Below are 17,629 nucleotides of genomic sequence, written 5' to 3'. Positions count from 1 at the left end.
ACATGTCCTTGATCGTGTTGGTCTCATTATAGAGATTTTGGGGCACATGCTGAAACCAAAGAAGCCAGATTACAGCATGAGTTGGATGCTATTTTTATGAATGCAATACTCACTGCTGTTCAACAGCGCAATCTTGAGACTAGCAATGGACAACCAAGGATGATCAAATGGATTGGGAGTCATATATGTTGTTTCATCACTTGTTGATCTGTTGCTGCTGGAGTGGGTATAGGTCAGATCCAATAAGTATGGCATTTCAATGAAAAACTGCTCTACATCCTTTGTTGATGGGCGTGCACTTTGCTGCGCTTTGAATTACTACTTGAAGATGTTGCCCATATAGCAATAGACGGTCCAATGCATTTCTCACCCCAGAAGTGTGCACAGAGATGGCAGCACATAGTACCACACAAACAGCCCAGTTTCGTAAAGGAGCTGCTATGGTTGAGTTTGCCCTCGTGGATGGTTCCTGCTGCACTGGTTGTGTCCGTAGCAATGGCACCAGGATTGGTTTATTGAGGGTATCATCACAAATGTGTTTAGCTGGGCAACTCTGGATCACAGAACTTTTGTTGTCTGAAGCAATCTGTATTCTTTAGAAGCATTTCCAACAATCTTTGGGTCTCTCTGAAAACCAAAGCTTCACATCAGCTTATTGATCTGCCCAACGAAAAGGAAATTGGAAAAGCGCTACCAGCTTTAAACTCGAGGGGTTTTGAAGCAATGGAATGCATTGGATGTGTGAGGAATCATGGGATGTATGCCTAAAATGTAGTGATTTAGTTGTAAAGCTAAGGCTTGACACTTTGATTTCCTTGATAGTGGCACTTATATGCTTATGTTGGTATGAAGATTCATGCAAGTGGCAATGGTACTCACGGGATATGCCTATGCCTTTGATTGGCAATCTTGGTAATGATGCTTATGATTGGTCTTGAGATGATCATGTTTGACAAGGTTATGCTCTTATTGGCAGATGCATTTGGCCATGGTGGCAATGGTTTGGATGCATTTGGCCATGGTGGCAATGGTTTGGATCATATTAGCAGCGACTTTCAACCTACAATGATTTACAGGACAACTTCCAACTCATAGGTCTCCCAAAGGTCCTCATTCAGTTTGATAAGTTGGTTAGACCCTACAGGGTATTGACTGTTCAAAACAGGCCTCTCAGAGTTAAAAGCAGGGTGCTGGACTGCACAGTTCAGCCGCGCATTTCTTATTACAGAATTTTCTGTATAAGACCTGTTATTACATACCTATGCTCTTTGCGTAGAGGGGATCGATACCTTTGACTAGAGCTCGAAAGCTCCCCGATCGGAGCTCCCATTGGAGAGTTACAGCCACTTTTGTATGCAGTGATCCTGTGGGACAGGCAGCAGTCCTACACAGTCAGCCCACAAAAGTCTATTACAGCAAAGCCTTCTTGTGTGACCGTGTGCGGGCCCCATAGCTCGATTCGAAGAGGGCATTCCTGTCACAAGGCTCTGAAGAAGACCATAAAGCCAGAGGAAAAGCAGTCGGGATGAATGAGCACGAGCAATCCTTTCACCTCCCAGCCTTGCCTAGTTTATTGCTGGCCAGACCCATCGTGATCCGATTGCCAGCCATCAAACCTTGGTGAGTCCTACTATTCTTGGACTCTCTCTGATTCTAGGCTCCCCTAAACCCCGTTCGGGCGCCCTAGACCCTGGACGGTCATCCTCGTGCATGTTTCCCTTGATTTACCTTAATGTCACATTAATGTCACATTTCCTTCCCCTTAAGAATCGGTTTCGTCCTCGAAAACGATACTTGGAAGGTCTAACTGTAAATTGGGAAATCTTTTCTTTAAAGTACTTACTCGCTCCCATGTTGAGCTTTCTTCTGAACAATCTTTCCATTTAACCAAGTATTCTTGATAAATAGTATTCCTTGTTCGTCTATTATGAACATTTAATATTCTTTCTGGTTCATGTGGATTAGATTGGTCATTTAATAGCTCCTCAATGTCATCATTTAAGATTAGATTATCCAAATCACTCAGCTTCTTCCTTAATTTACTTATATGAAAAACTGGATGTATTTTACTACCAACAGGTAGTTGGAGCTTGTAAGCCAATTCTTTCACCTTTTTAAGTATTATGAAAGGACCACAATACCTTGGTGAAAGCTTTGGACATTGTCCCTTTTTCATAGTTTTAGTTTGTTCAGGCACCCTAAGATAGACCAATTCTCCTTCTTTAAAGGAGATGTCCCTTCGGTGAGGATTTGCATATGCTCTAGCTCGATTTTGAGCTTTTTTAATATTTTCTTGAGCAAATTTTAACATACTATTCATATCCTCCAAAAAATCTTTGGCTGCTTGAACCTTTTCCTTATGCAGTCCTACTGCAAAAGGAGCTCTGGGCTGAAACCCATACATTAACATAAATGGACTATATCCAGTGGAAGAGTGCTTGACACTATTATATGCAAACTCTGCTATCGGTAAATACTCTTCCCAATTAGTTTGCCTTTTACTTACATATGCCCTAAGCATATCTTCAAGGATTTGGTTAACCCTTTCAGTTTGCCCATCAGTTTGCGGGTGATCCGCCGTACTCATGCTAAGTTTAGTATCCAATTTTCTAAATACCGCACGCCAAAATTGGCTATCAAATTTTCTATCCCGATCAAAAACTATATTTGCCGGAAGGCCATACAATTGGTATATGTTCTCTACGAACAATCTAGCCAATTCTGGTGTTTTAACATCAGTTGAAGTTGGAATGAACCTAGCCATTTTGGCTAACCTATCCACAATCACCCACACAGAGTCGTGCCCCCTCTGTGTTCTGGGTAAAGCAACAATAAAATCCATGGAGATACTCTCCCATTTTCTCGAAGGAATCTCTAGTGGATGGAGAAGTCCTCCCATTTTCAATCTTTCAGCTTTATTAACCTGGCATTTATTACATTTGACCACATAGTCAAGGACGTCCTTATTCATTCCAGGCCAATAGAACTGCCTTTTAATAAGACTATAAGTCTTATTAACTCCTAGATGTCCCGCGCTAGGGGTATCATGACACTCAAAGAGTATCTGGCACCTTATTTCTGTATCTTTCGGGACACATACCCTACCCTTGTAGAGTAAATAACCATTATCAATGGTAAATTTTTTTCACTTGAATCTGGTTTGAGCAACCCCTGATGCTCCATTTCCTTGTTGAACATCCTCAGATATTCCTTCGTCAGTAGAAGCACTTTCATTTGGATCCCCATTTTTTATTGCTTCCCATATGTTGGAATATGCCGGATCAACCTAACATTTTCCTTTTAAAGATTCAAGCAAGTTGGAAGTGAATTGAATAAAACTCAATTCGTTAATTATGGGCATTCTGCTGAGTGCATCAGCTACTATATTATACTTTCCTTTTCTATATTTTATCTCATAGTCGAACTCTTGGAGGAGTTCGGCCCATCTGGCTTTACGCCCGTGTAAATCCGGTTGATCATTAAGCCACTTAATGCTTTCATGATCTGATAAAATCAAAAGTTTGGCACCATACAGATAGTGCCTCCATTTCTTCATTGCATGTACTATTGCATATAGCTCCCTCTCATAAACATAATAATTCTGTTTTGCACGGTCTAATTTCTTGCTTTCAAAAGCAACTGGTCGACCTTCTTGTAATAAGACCGCGCCTATCGCCTTATCATTGGCATCAGCTTCAACCACAAATGGTTTATTGGGATCCACTATTAATAATACTGGAGCTGTAGCAATAGCTACCTTAAGTTTTTGAAAACTTTCATTTTGGTCTGTTCCCCAATTGAAGCTCTTTCCTTTCCCTTTAAGTTGGTCTGTCATTGGAACGGCTATTTTGGCATAATCTCGAATGAATCTACGATAAAATCCAGATAAACCTAGGAAGATCTGCAGCTCTTTCAGGTTCCTTGGAGATGGCCATTCAATAATTGCTCTTACTTTTTTTGGATCCATGTTGATTTCCTCTTTCGAGATAATATGCCCTAAATATTTGACCTCTTGTGCAAAGAATTCGCATTTAGTTTTCTTCGCATAAAGGGAATGTGTTCTTAACAGTTGGAATACTAATTTTAAGTGTTCCAAATGTTCTTCTCTTGATTTACTAAAGATCAAGATATCATCCAAGAAGACTACTACAAAATGTCCTAGATAGGGCCGTAAAACACTATTCATCAGCTTCATAAAGGTAGCTGGTGCATTAGTGAGGCCAAAAGGCATCACCAAAAAATCATAATGCCCGTATCTAGTACAAAATGCTGTCTTGGGAACATCTTGTGCCTTAATTCTTACTTGATGATAGCCTGATCTTAAATCTATCTTTGTGAAGGATTTTGCCCCTTGTAATTGATCAAAAAGATTTTCCATTCTGGGCATAGGAAATTTATTCTTCATCATTATTTTATTAAGTGCTCTATAGTCAACACAAAGTCGCATAGAACCATCTTTTTTCTTTACTAATAAAATTGGTGAAGCCCAAGGTGAATTAATGGGTTGTATAAACCCTTTATCAAGGTAATCCTTAATTTGTCTTTCAACTTCTTGATGCTGTGTTTCACTTAACCTATACGGTGGTTTAGAAATAGGGTGTGTATCCTTATTTGTGTCAATTGGGTGATTTATATCACCCCTATCTGGTGGAAGGCCACTTGGTAAATCAGAAGGAAACACATCTTTAAAATCATCTAACAAACTACTTAATTCATTATTTACATTCAACTCACAAACATAAGAAAATTGTTGCTTTATATTACAAAAAGTAAAAGTGTTTTGTATAGGAAGAGACCATAACATGTATACCTCACAAACTTCCTTCTTTATTAGCTTTTGAACTTTAGTAGAACACAGCAAAGGATTATCAAATACTTCATGTTCACCTTGAATGACAAAAGTCTTACTATCCCTTTCAAATTCCAGTGTATTATGATGGTAACTACGTTTTAAGGATGGTTCCAATCCCCATAGCCACTCCCTCCCTAGAGCAATATCAGCTCTTTCCATGTTCATAATTTGGAAATCAAGTTTATCTTTATATCCTTGAATCTCAATTTCCAAATTGGATACCATTGTATCCCATATTTTATTGTCTTGGCCTTGCATTATACAAACAACATATTGATGCCCACTCTTTTGTTGGGGAAGTTTCAATTTTTTGACAAGTGCATAATTTATAAAATTATGTGTAGCAGAGTCATCAATCATGACTCTAACCCTCTTTCCAGCTATCAATCCATGTACTCTAACTAAATCAGGTGGCCCAAAAGTAGGCTGCCACATAGAAGTTGACATACAACACTTGTGTTGTACATCCATGTGCAAGACCTCTAAAGATTTGTACTTTTCATGCCCCTTTAATTCTAAGGTCTGCACTACATGGATTTGTTTTTCTTTTACCTTGCCCTTGTTCTTATCCCTTCCTTTGTCTTCCCCCTTTTTCTTTTGAGGGCAATTCCAAGCAGCATGGTTAGGGGATAGGCAGCTGAAACACAACTTTTCTTTTTTGGCCTTATCAAAGTCATCAGGACTTAACTTTGGCCTCACATATGGTTTCTTTTCAAAAGGTTGTTTTTTACCCTTAAAAAATGGCATTTTCCTTTTAAATTTGCCCACAAATTTTGAGGTTTCCAATTCCTTAGACTTGGGCTCCGTATCAATGAGACTAGTGAGTGTACCTGGACGCACACTATTTTCATTGATTAATGCAAATTTAATTGCCTCTTCCAGCGTCTTAGGTGAACTCCTTTTTACTTCCTTTTTACAGGCTTTATCTAGTTCCCTAATGAATCCTCTTGTCTTTTGAAATTCATCTATTCCTTCCAATTTGAGGATTATCTCACGATATTCCTCCAAATATGTCAGTAGGGGTCTTCCCTTTTGTCTGACATAATCCCAATCTTCCCAATTTCTTTCCATTTCATTTTCAGGAAGGAATTCTTTTAAAAAGACGGATTCAAATTGAGCCCAAGTTTCAGGTATTTTATTTGCCTCCTTTAAAGTTCGCCACCATTTATATGCTTTGGGCCCCAAAGTTAAACTAGCCTCCAGTACTTGGAGATGTGGTGGAGTATTTTTAAGTTTATGTAATGGGAGGTGCATAGTGTAAATGACATTCTCAACAATGAAACAATAACGTGCAATGTGGTATTCACTTGAATAGAAGTATGAAAACTTAGAACAAATGTTTAACATCTATGAGTATCAAAGCTAACCTAAGGGAAAATAAAAGAAAATATAGTGCAATTGAAGATAATGTTAGCAATATGCATTTCATGGGTATTAGGCTCTTTATTAGACTTTGGATTGGCTCCTTTATGGGCAATTGGTTAGTCCATTTAGGGGCTCCTTTATGGGCAATATGCATTTTGTGGTGCTAGGCTCTTCATTAGACTTTGGATTGGGCTCCTTTATGGGCAATTGGTTAGTCCATTAGGGCCAGCTCACTTGTCTTGGGTCTCTTTGTAGAATGTATATACACTCGACTCCCGTCTTGTTGTATTGGATCCCATCCAATTGGAGAGAGGGAGTGTAGAGGTACTGTCGGCTACCACATGTGCCATTCACTTGGTATCAAATGTTTGTGTTGGTAATCTTGGTGTTGTGTTGCTGTATAGTTTTGATTTTGTGCTTTTAGTAGTGCCAATCCTTGCATTTCGTTGTTGGGACTTGATCCAAGTGTTAGGCGACTAGTTCTTTGGTTCAGTGACCTATTTGTGCCATCTCTCTTGTTAGGAAACCTACGTTTTCAATCAGCCTACTCTCGATTCGGTTGGGTAGCTCCTTGCGCTTATCGGTCCATTTAGGGCTAGCTCACTTGTCTTGGGTCTCTTTGTAGAGCATGTATATACTCCACTCCATTCTTGCTATATTGGACTGCCATTCACCCGGTATCAAATGTTTGTGTTGGTGATCTTGGTGTCGTGTTATATAGTCTTGATTTTGTGCTTTTAGTAGTGCCAATCCTTGCATTTCGTTTCTAGGACTTGATCCAAGTGCTAGGCTACTAGTTCTCTGGCTGAGTGACTTATTTGTGCTACCTCTCTTGTTAGGAAACCTACTTTTTCACTTAGCCTACTCTTGATAGGGTTGGGCGGTTCCTTGTACTTATTAGTCCATTTAGTGCTAGCTCAGTTGTCCTGGGTCTCTTTGTAGAGCATATATATACTCCACTCTATTCTTGTTGTATTGGATCCCATTCAATTGGAGAGAGGGAGTGTAGAGGTATTGTTGGCCACCACATGTGCCATTCACTTGGTATCAAAGGTCTATGTTGGTGATCTTGGTGTCGTGTCGTTGTACAATCTTGATTTTGTGCTTTAGTAGTACCAATCCCTGCTTTTTGTTGCTGGGACTTGATCCAAGTGCTAGGCGACTAGTTCTTTGGCTGAATGACCTATTTGTGCCACCTCTCTTGTTAGGAAATCTACATTTTCACTCAGCCTACTCTTGATTGGGCATTGGGCAGCTCCTTGCGCTTATTAATTGTATATTCCTATACTTATTATTTGTGTATCTTTGTGTATTTGCCTTGGTATGTTGCACCTTGTTTGCACATTGTCCTTGGGTTGATTGTTGGCTAACGTGTATGTTGGATGTTGTTTCTTGCCTTCGTGTTCACTCTTTGGGATAATGTTCATGTTTATGCTAATTTCATCTACTTTGGTTGTGTGTTTCTCTAGCTAGTTATACCTTGTGCTTTACTTATGCTTTAGAATGGGTTCACACATAGTAGTTGTGTCTCATACACTCCACTTTGTTTGTTTGTGATTTCTTTTCTATGTCCTCACTTTAAGTGTGCTTGAACTTGTGAACTTTTCATTTGATTGTTTGGGTTGGTTGACCACAAGTACCTTAGGTATCTTCTCTTTTTCTATTTTCCATCATCATCTTTCATATCACTAATCTTCATTTTGACTTTTTTATCCAGGTGGCTTGAGAGTTCTTTATTAGCCTTACCTTGATAATTCTTAGGATTTCTTTTCAAGCTTGGAGGATGCTTGGTCCTTAGTTTGTAGTTGGAGGTCCTTTACCTGCATGAGTCTTCCTTAGAGAATGGTGATTTTTGGCATGCTTCATCGAGTTCTGTTGGTAGTTACTTTTTGGTGGTCTTGATGGCCTTGTCTCTATGTTATCCTGATGAGATTATGTTATGCTTCATCCTTGGTGATTATGCTAACCGATCGATATGTGGCGATTTGAAGAGGGTCATTGTATTCCTTGGTGCCTTGGCCAATTTTGTTCAGCTACCAAACAAATGGCTGCTCCATTGACTCTTGACTCCTTGGATTGACATGAATGGTGGCTTTGTGTCAGGGAGGGAAGCCTATCACTTCTATGGTATGGTGGTGTTGGACCAATGTTGAGTGAGTGAGAGTTTGTATCATACTCATACGATTGCTAATGCATATGTATGAAATCCAGAGTATGATATCCTATTTCAGACTTAACCACGTTGGGATTGGACCAATGCCATTGTATTCTTTGATGCCTTGGCCAATTTTGTTCAGCTACCAAACAAATGGCTGCTCCATTGACTCTTGACTCTTGACTCCTTGGACTTGAATGGTGGCTTTGTGTCAGGGAGGGAAGCCTACTACTTCTATGGTATGGTGGGATTGGACCAATGCCGAGTGAGTGAGAGTTTGTATCATACTCATATGATTGCTAATGCAGATGTATGAATTCCGGAGTATGATATTCTATTTCAGACTTGGTATTGTGGGGTTGGACCAGTGCCGAGTGAGTGAGAGTTTGTATCATACTCATATGATTGCTAGTGCAGATGTATGAAATACAGAGTATGATATCCTATTTCAGACTTAACCATGTTCGAGGGTAGAAATGACTAAAAAAAAGTGCCAGAACTTGATAATTTAATCAATAAAAAGTGGTGTGCCTATAGATAGCATTGTGTGGGAGTTGCCTACCATTGGTGCTTTAATTGTGTCTTGACTTAAAGACTAGAAACCAAAGTTTGAATTTTCTTTGGCAAATCAATGTTGTCTTGATCATTGAGAACCTTACTAGTAGTGACTATTTTATAAAATCTAAAGCTATTGAAATAATGAAATTCTACTTTTTTATTTAGCTTGTTATCTTAGTTACTCTAGATACATTTTTATTGATTTTTAGAATTAAAATTAGGGCAACGTATGATTCAAACCTAGGACATGAATCATACACCAATCATACTTTCATACCTGTTTGCATATGACATATGATTGCCGTATGGAAAAACTATGTAGCGAGTTGCCTTTGCAAGGTTTGGTAGTCCTTGATCTCCTCTATTGTGACACCTATTTTTCTTTGATTCTTGACTTAGCATGGAGTGTCAAAATAGTGTGACGGAATGGTATGCTCTCAACCATATTAGAGAGATAGTAGGGTTTGTAGGGAGAAACACAGTGTATGGCAAACATTGAGAGAAGAAGAAACTTGGAGAAAACACAAGGATATGATGATGAATAATGATGAATCATTGAATCATGCTAAGTGAATCAAGCTAATATAGTAGAGTTGTAGCTTTGAAGATATTTGCACTATTTTGTTTGATTAGGTGGCAACACTAGAAGAAAACTTGCATTGTGAAGGGAGTGAAACACAATCCTTCAATAGTAGGATATCAAAGGAAATGTTGAAAGGTGAAGGAAAGGATTGCTAACTGTAGAGGGAGAAAATTGCAGTTCTCAAGAGTTGCTAGAGATGAAGGATATGCTGAAATCTCCTCTAGATGATAGTTGCTATCAAGATGATCTCCAATATGATGATGAATAATGATGAATCATTGAATCATGCTAAGTGAATCAAAGCTAATACAGTGGAGTCGTAGTTTTGAAGATATTTGCGCTATCTTGTTTGATTAGGTGGCAACACTAGAAGAAAACTTGCATTATGAAGGGAGTGAAATACAATTCTCCGATAGTAGGATATCAAAGAAAATGTTGAAAGGTGAAGGAAAGGATTCCTGACTGTAGAGGGCGAAATTATTGCAGTCCTCAAGAGTTGTTAGAGATGAAGGATATACTGAAATTACCTCTAGATGATGGTTGCTATCAAGGTGATCTTCTAGACGTAACTTGTTGTAAATGGCATCAAATTGTTGCAAAATATAGCTTGATGATGATGTCAAGTGAGGAGGGTTGATTCTAGATGATGTAGGCTGCTGCAAAACGCCAGATGGAGACACTTGCAGAAAGCTACAAACCATAATGTCCTCACGGAGGTATGAGTAGTAGTGGAGAGGATGGAGAAAGGAGAGAAGAATATGGAAGAGAGAGACATAGTGTCAGAAAAAAATGAATGTGTGAGATGATGAATTAGGAAAGTCAGTGTTGTATTTATAGGCACGGATCGTCTTAAGTGAAGCCCTAACTCTCTCAAGTGGCATCCTCACCCATTGAAGTCTCTCAGGTGGTGCCTTGACTGATGCTCTTGAGTGGCACCTAGATAGCCTTTTTGGGTTGTAAATGGAAACAAAAAATAGGAATGTAGTATAGAAAATATATTAAATGACTTGGTTTCACAACACTCCTTCTTAGGTCCAAAAAGGACCGATTTAAAGTTACGAAAGCGTAGATTGTTAGCTCCAGGCAAATTTTTTGCCTCTTTCACTCTTATTCCATCAACTTTTCATTTTATCATTCTTGTAAATATATTATAATAATGTGCTTTGAGCACCTATCTCTTGTAATTTAGCTTCCTTTCTCTAGATTGTCTACCACCACCCTTGGCTTCTTGCATGATGACCAAGGTGGGGACTTGATCCCATCCACTATTCTCCATATTATCAAAGATGCCATATATCGTCTAGGATTATGTTAATCAAGAAGATTAGCTTAATCTAATCTCTCATGGAAGCTATATAAGGTGTCCATGGAGTTGCAAAGAATGACACAATCACAAGCACATGAGAGCATTCTAAAAGTCAAGACCAAAGGGAAGCCACTAAGAGCATATTATACAACATCCTCATGCTAGTCCATCTCTTTGAGGTAAGCTATGAGTAAGTTTTTTTTTTTAATATAGCATTTCATGAATACATAATTGCAAGTTTTCTCTACCTCTTTTACTATTGTCTCCCTCTCTTCTCATCTCTCTCTCTCTCTCATATTCTAATATGATGTCTAGATCATATGGTGTCCAGATAATATGTATTCTCTTTTAATTTTGCATCTATATTCATACTTAGACTTATTAAGTAAGATTTGTCATATGCTCTATTAGTAGGAAATCCTTATTTTTATATATATATATATATATATATATATATATATTGGAGAAATTAAAAGCCATTACCTCTCTTAACTTTCCATCATCTTCATCTTAAGATGGGCTACAAATTCTCGCTTGTGAAGTTGCGTTTTGGTTCTTTCTATTCACTTAGAAAAGAGATGTCTTAGCCCATTCTTTCTTTGACTAGATGGTGCCCTTCTTTAGCTCTCTTAGTGAGGATTGGAGGCTGGGTGGATAAGAGGCAAACCACTCATCTTTTTAGCTCTCATTTAAGGGTGGTGCCCTTCTTTAGCTCTCTAAGAGAGGATTGGAGACTGGGTGGGTAAAAGGCAACCCACTTATATTTTCAGCTCTTAAAATACAACCCACTCATCTTTTCAGCTCTTATTTTAAGAGCTGAAAAGATGAGTGGGTTGCCTCTTACCCATCTAGTCTCCAATCCTTACTAAGAGAGCTAAAGAAGGGCATCACCTAGCCAAAGGGAGGATGGGCTAGGACATCCCTTTTTTTAAGTGAATGAAAAAAACAAAAACACAACTTCACAAGAGAGAATTTGTAGCCCATCTTAAGGGAAATGAAGATGATGGAAGGTTAAGAGAGGTGATGGCTCCTGATTTTTTCCATGAACATATATATAACATGAGAAAATAAGAATTCCTCACCAATAGAGCATATGACAAGTCTTACTTAATAAGTTTAAGTATAAATGTAGAGGTAGTATTAGAAGAGTGTACATATAATCTGGACACCATATAATCTAGACGTCATATTAGAATATGAAAGAGAGGGAGAGAGATGAGAAGAGAGGGAAATAAGAGGAGAAGGGGTAGAGGAAGCTTTACCATTATGTATTCATGAAAGGCTATATAAAAAAAAGACTCACTCATAGCTTACCTCAAAGAGATGGACTAGCATGAGAGTGTTGCATAATATGCTCTTAGTGATTCCCCTTTGGGCTTGGTGATCTAGAGTGCTCTAATGTGCTTGTGATTATATCATTCTTTACATCTCCATGGGCACCTTGTATAGCGTCCATGAGAGACTAGATTAAGCTAATCTTTTTGATTAACATAATCCTAGATGATGTATGACATCTCGTAAGTTTTTCTCTTTAGATTCGGTGCACAAAACTAATGATCTCATAGGACCTTCGGAATCTCCACTATGGATTGGCCATCCACAAGTGGAACTTGGTTCAGATTACACATCACTTCCATAACACATCTATGAATACTATTATTTTAGATTCTATGCCAACTGATTCTATATTTTTTATTGGATCAGGGTATTCTCATTGTCAAGAAGGGACTCTTCAAAACCACCTTTGGTTTTTGAGTAACGAGGAAGATATGTACTTTATAAACTAAAAACGAGATAATGAACTAAAAGAAGAACTTGTAAGTATTTCGTCCCTTTCTTTTCTTTCAAATGATTTTATTTCTCATGGTTAATTTCGCGTAGGTGTATCTTCATCTAATGCATTTAATGGATAAAAGGAACCAACCATGTTTCTCACAACGTCCATCACAAATCCATTTGGGCTCCCACTCATCCCTCCCTCACCATCTTTTTGCTTTCATTAAGTACACCACATTATTTACCACACCACACCACACCAGGGGATTTTGTACATTTAGCAAAGCCTTTAGGACCTCTACATACCCATTTTTGGGTGGTATACTAGTGACAGAGACTCGATTTTCTATGGACATTGTCACGGGGATGTGAAACTTTTTGATGCTCTAATCTTGTTGATAATATTTGATTAAGATATTAATCAAATGTGTAAGGTTGTCTAGTACATATGATGCACATGGCAGTTATTTCCTGGTGACAGGCCAAGGGCTCCGAGGATGCAGTGTTTGTCAAAGGCAAAAGTTATAATAAGTTATGCATGACAGGTACTAGGTGGTACCCAGTGTCAAATTTCAGCCTAGACCAATTTATTGGCAACTAATGTCGGTGGTGATATTAGAGACTAGGCATTAAGTAATTAATTAATACCAATTTAAGGGCTAATAAGTGCTTAGGAATACTTGAAAGACAAATTGGCCTAGCTAATTTAATTATTGATTGGTGAAATCAATTTTTTGAGCACCAAAATAAATATCAAATTAATTTTCAGAATTAATATTTTGAAAATGAATCTAATAAGTTGGATAATGGGATTAGAAGGTTGCTACTTGACAAAACTTGCCTATGCAAGTGGGACAAAGGTTTTTAGGGGTTGATGGAAGTCTATTCTAGCCATTGTGAAGGAGTAGGAGATTATTAGAGAGCAAGGAGAGGTTGTTGATGTGATTTGTAGCATCGAGGGATTAGTCCTATAGCATCATGTGATAGTAGTTTGGAGTCCTCTAGGAGCAGGTGATAGCAACCCAAGGTCCTGGTGCAGACGACAGCATACATGAGGGGGCAACAATCTTTTTGGTGGTCTTAAGCTGTAGGTGACAACTTCCATGGTTGTTTGAGCAGGGCAACAATAGTCTTTCAGTGTTTCTCGCCATGAAACTCTGAAATTTCTCTTTGTATAGCATTGTCTATCATCCCTCAACCATCTCTTAAGTCATCTTAGCATTTTCTAGCAGTTTGAGCGATCAGAGGAAGAGATTTCAGATAATCTATGCTGTAAATTCTAATTTACAGCAGAAATTAGGGTTTTGACCATAGTTTTTCCATACGTGAATCAAACGTCAAACGCAAACGCGTATGAAAGTATGAAACGAGTATGATTCAGACCCTAGACCTGAATCATACGTGACCCTAATTTTTTAACATATTCTTAACAAAATATGAGAAAAATACACAACTTTAAGATATGATAAACATGTGCTAATTTCAAAATGAAAAAACAACGCACAACTCTTGAACTTTGAAGACTGAGACTCGAGAGTTTGAGTCAATATAGAAGGATTTATGATTCATCATTCAACTTTCAAGGAATTGACATGATACATGATATATCTGTCATCAAGATTCAAGCCAAGTTGCCCAATGCCAACTGCATAGTAGACTAAAAATTAAAAGGGAACAACCAAAAGCAAAACTGAAAACTGCATAATAGAGTCACATCATATATCATGATTCATGATTCAGTCGTTTTCAATCACGATTCCTCAGGAGTGTGTGTTTCAGATTGCCTGGATCTAGGGAAAGAGTCGGCAAATAAAGGCGACCACATTCTGTATGCTTTTGTGTAAAGTCATCAACATTTTTTAATTAAAAAAAACGTCAAGTCTGATATGGGGTTTTCAGACGTCTGTTTTTCAGACGTTTACAGACGTCTGAAATTCATTTCAGACGCGTCTGAAAACAATTATGGTTTTGACAGCCACCGTGGGATGCTTGCACAAAATTGAGGGCTTAGGACTTGAATTCTAATTGCTAAAATTGAGGAATTTCAGGGAGATTCAAGAGGCCAGCTAGCCAATATTAGATTTGAGGTTGAATTTGTCTTTCAAGGAGTAAGATGAAGGCCAATCTCCAAGCAAACCGAGGGGCAAATTGGTTTGGAGGTTTTCTGGTCAGTTTTGACAGCAAGAGATACTTGGAATAGCGGAGGAGATCAGAGGATCTCAGTTGTACTCCTTTCATCTGCAATATAAGATAAAGAAATACTGTGAGGGGCGTCAATTTTAGGGCCAATAGGTTGTCCAATGTCCAAGATTGTATGGTAAAGTGTGCATTTTAGTTTTGTGAATTTGTTAATCGTTGTAGTTAGTGTTTAATTAGGTTATTTACCAACCTATCCGAGGAGGAAGATTGGTTTCAAGGTTCCATCACTTGGATACCATTAATTTTCTCAAATTGGTAGGCCCAAGGTACTTGATTGAAGGTGAGAAGCTTTGCTCTAATGCTGAAATTGTATTCAACTGAGCATCATAGTAAGAATGTCTTCAGATAGTGAGGTGGGATCAAGTAGAGATGATGTCTCTTAATCTGAAAATTCACAAAGTGTTGGGGAGAATACTATGTTTGATTTTGAACAAGGTACGCAGCATGGAGAGCAAGCTGATAATGTTGGTTTAGAATAAAGTGTGGGTCCTTCTAGGTCTCTTGAAGTTGATGACCAGCAAGAGGAAGAGGAATTTGATGGCCAATTTAAGATCAGCTGAGGGTAACAACCGAAATGTTTATGCAATTGGCAAATGATCCTTAGTTCTTGCACTTTTTGAACCCCTTAAAAGAGTGCAGCAAAGGCAAGAAGAGGAGATCGTCTTCAAGAACTTTGGGACAACAAGATACACTAAAGGAAGAGCCAATACAATAGCATGATGTTTCAAATGTGGATAGTGAGCCTAAGTAAATGGTGCTAGTGGGACAATTGTTGATTCATGTGCAAGGCCAACTTGGAAGTGCCAATCCAATGCTTTTTGGACAACAAGGCATGCATGCAATGATGGGGCAGCTAGGTTACTTTGGTGGTAGCACTAGTTTCCATGCTATGGTGGGTTTGGGATTGCATACGGGGATGTATGGTACAACTCCTTACGGTATGCAACAATCAATGCATTGTGTGCAAGGCTTAATGTATCTGATTATGATTGATAATATGCATAATCCTATGTGTAGCAATGTTTGCATGATGCCGGGGCACAAAGTGACAAGTTTGGCGATGCATATATGCAGCCCACTGTGTTTGGAACTCATGGTATTAATGTTGGTCATGCAAATGCTCCATATAGTGTTGGTCATGAGGAAAAATGCAGCTAGTAATGCATGCAATGTATGGGAAAATGTATCTTGGTATGGTTTTTTTATGCATAGTCACATTGCAATGGTCCAAAGTATGCAAACAAGGATGTTTCCTAATGCATCTGGTGCTCCTAGCATGTTAGGTATACATGAGGGGCTAGTTAACTGGATACAATATTATATATTAGTTAAGTTGGAATTGCAGCAATGTGAAAGTATAAAGCATTGCAATGCTTAAGAAGAAGAAAGGCCTACAATCTAGTGGAGGTTTCACACAAGTAAAGTTAGAGATAAAGTTTCCATATACTTCTTGGTGAAGCTTTACCATTATTTCACCAATAGATGCAAAGTGGATGGAAGAGGATGACTTGATAGACCATCCTCTGTTGTTGTAACTCTATCGAGATGCCTTTCAGTTGGAGCCGACTTTTGTTCAGGCTCAGCAGACCAGGGGTCCGGAGCATTGTCTAATGCTCAAGGGGGAGGTAGTAGTTCCACTCGTTTAGTTGTGAATAGCTCTTGTATGTAGTGGACCTTGGATATATTCAACGTGTATCCAAGGTACTGTGCCGACAATATGTCTGCCATGAGGTTACTACTTAGTATACTTGTCACTGTGAAATGCATGCAGATGAGTATGGTTGTTACCGCAGCTTTGAAACTATACTTTTGTATCAGTTTATAATTAGTTTGGCATCCCAAACTTAATGCACAAGCTAATAAGGGTAGTAATGCCTTTTATGTTTTAGCTCATTAGCTATTTTTGATCCATCTGATCCCGTCGTTTTTGCCTTCATTTTGAGACAAAAATTCTGATTAGTTTGAGCTCACTGTTGATCAGTTTGAGAACCGTTTATGGTCACTTTTGAGATTAATTTTGTATCAGTTTTTGCATTAGTTACTGATTAATCTTTGCAATCAGTTTGAGGCCATATTTGCAATTGCTTTGTAGTCAGTTCTCAAATCAACAAGTGATCAGTTTGTTATCAGACTAGGCTTAGTTTTCAATGGTTTATAGATAGTTCCATGGACAACAGCATGTTAGTAAATGCTAGTGATAGTTTCAACCATGGTTTATGTTGAGAATATGCTTTATTATAGTTCTGAAGTTGGAACAGTTGAGAAACATAAGTTATGGATGCATCCAATGGGTTTTTAGCAACGGCTTTGGACTAATATTCAATTTTATGTTATGCATATGCTGGCTGAAACATTTCAGTAGGTTTCGGGCATATGAGTCATATGGCATGGTTGGAGAACAATAGTCAATATTGTGATTGTGATACCTTATGGAAATTTCAGTGTAGTATACTTTTTCTTTGGCATAATGTAGTGCAATTGAGGACAATTGCACGGGCATATGGCATGGTTGGACAATAGTGGCCAATGTTGTGACTGTGATACCTTATGGAAAATCCAGTGCAATATACTTTTTCTTTGGCATGATACAGTGCAATCAAGGACAATTGCAGGGATTTCAAGGGGGAGATTTATCACAAGGATGTGAAATTTTGAGATGCTCTAATCTTGTTGATAACATTTGATTAAGATATTTATCAAATGTGCAGGGTTTTTTAGCACATGTGATGCACATGGCAACTATTTCATGGTGATAGGCCAAGGATCCTCAGGATGCAGTGGATATCAAAGGCAAAGTTATACTAAGTTATGTCTAACATATACTAGGTGGTACTT

General features: G+C 38.3%; 1 pseudogene; it reads left to right on the top strand.

Moving 5' to 3' along the window:
- Positions 1-389: 389 nt before the first annotated feature.
- LOC148026393 (uncharacterized) overlaps positions 390-17,629 on the top strand; it is a 118,525-nt pseudogene continuing 101,285 nt past the window's right edge.

The sequence above is a fragment of the Lygodium microphyllum genome, chromosome 13 (genome assembly GCF_053477565.2).
Source record: "Lygodium microphyllum isolate KBCC chromosome 13, Lygodium_microphyllum_v1.1.10, whole genome shotgun sequence".
NCBI classification, from domain to species: Eukaryota; Viridiplantae; Streptophyta; class Polypodiopsida; order Schizaeales; family Lygodiaceae; genus Lygodium; species Lygodium microphyllum.
The sequence above is the reverse complement of the archived record's forward strand: the minus strand, read 5'-3'. Positions and strand labels throughout refer to the sequence as shown.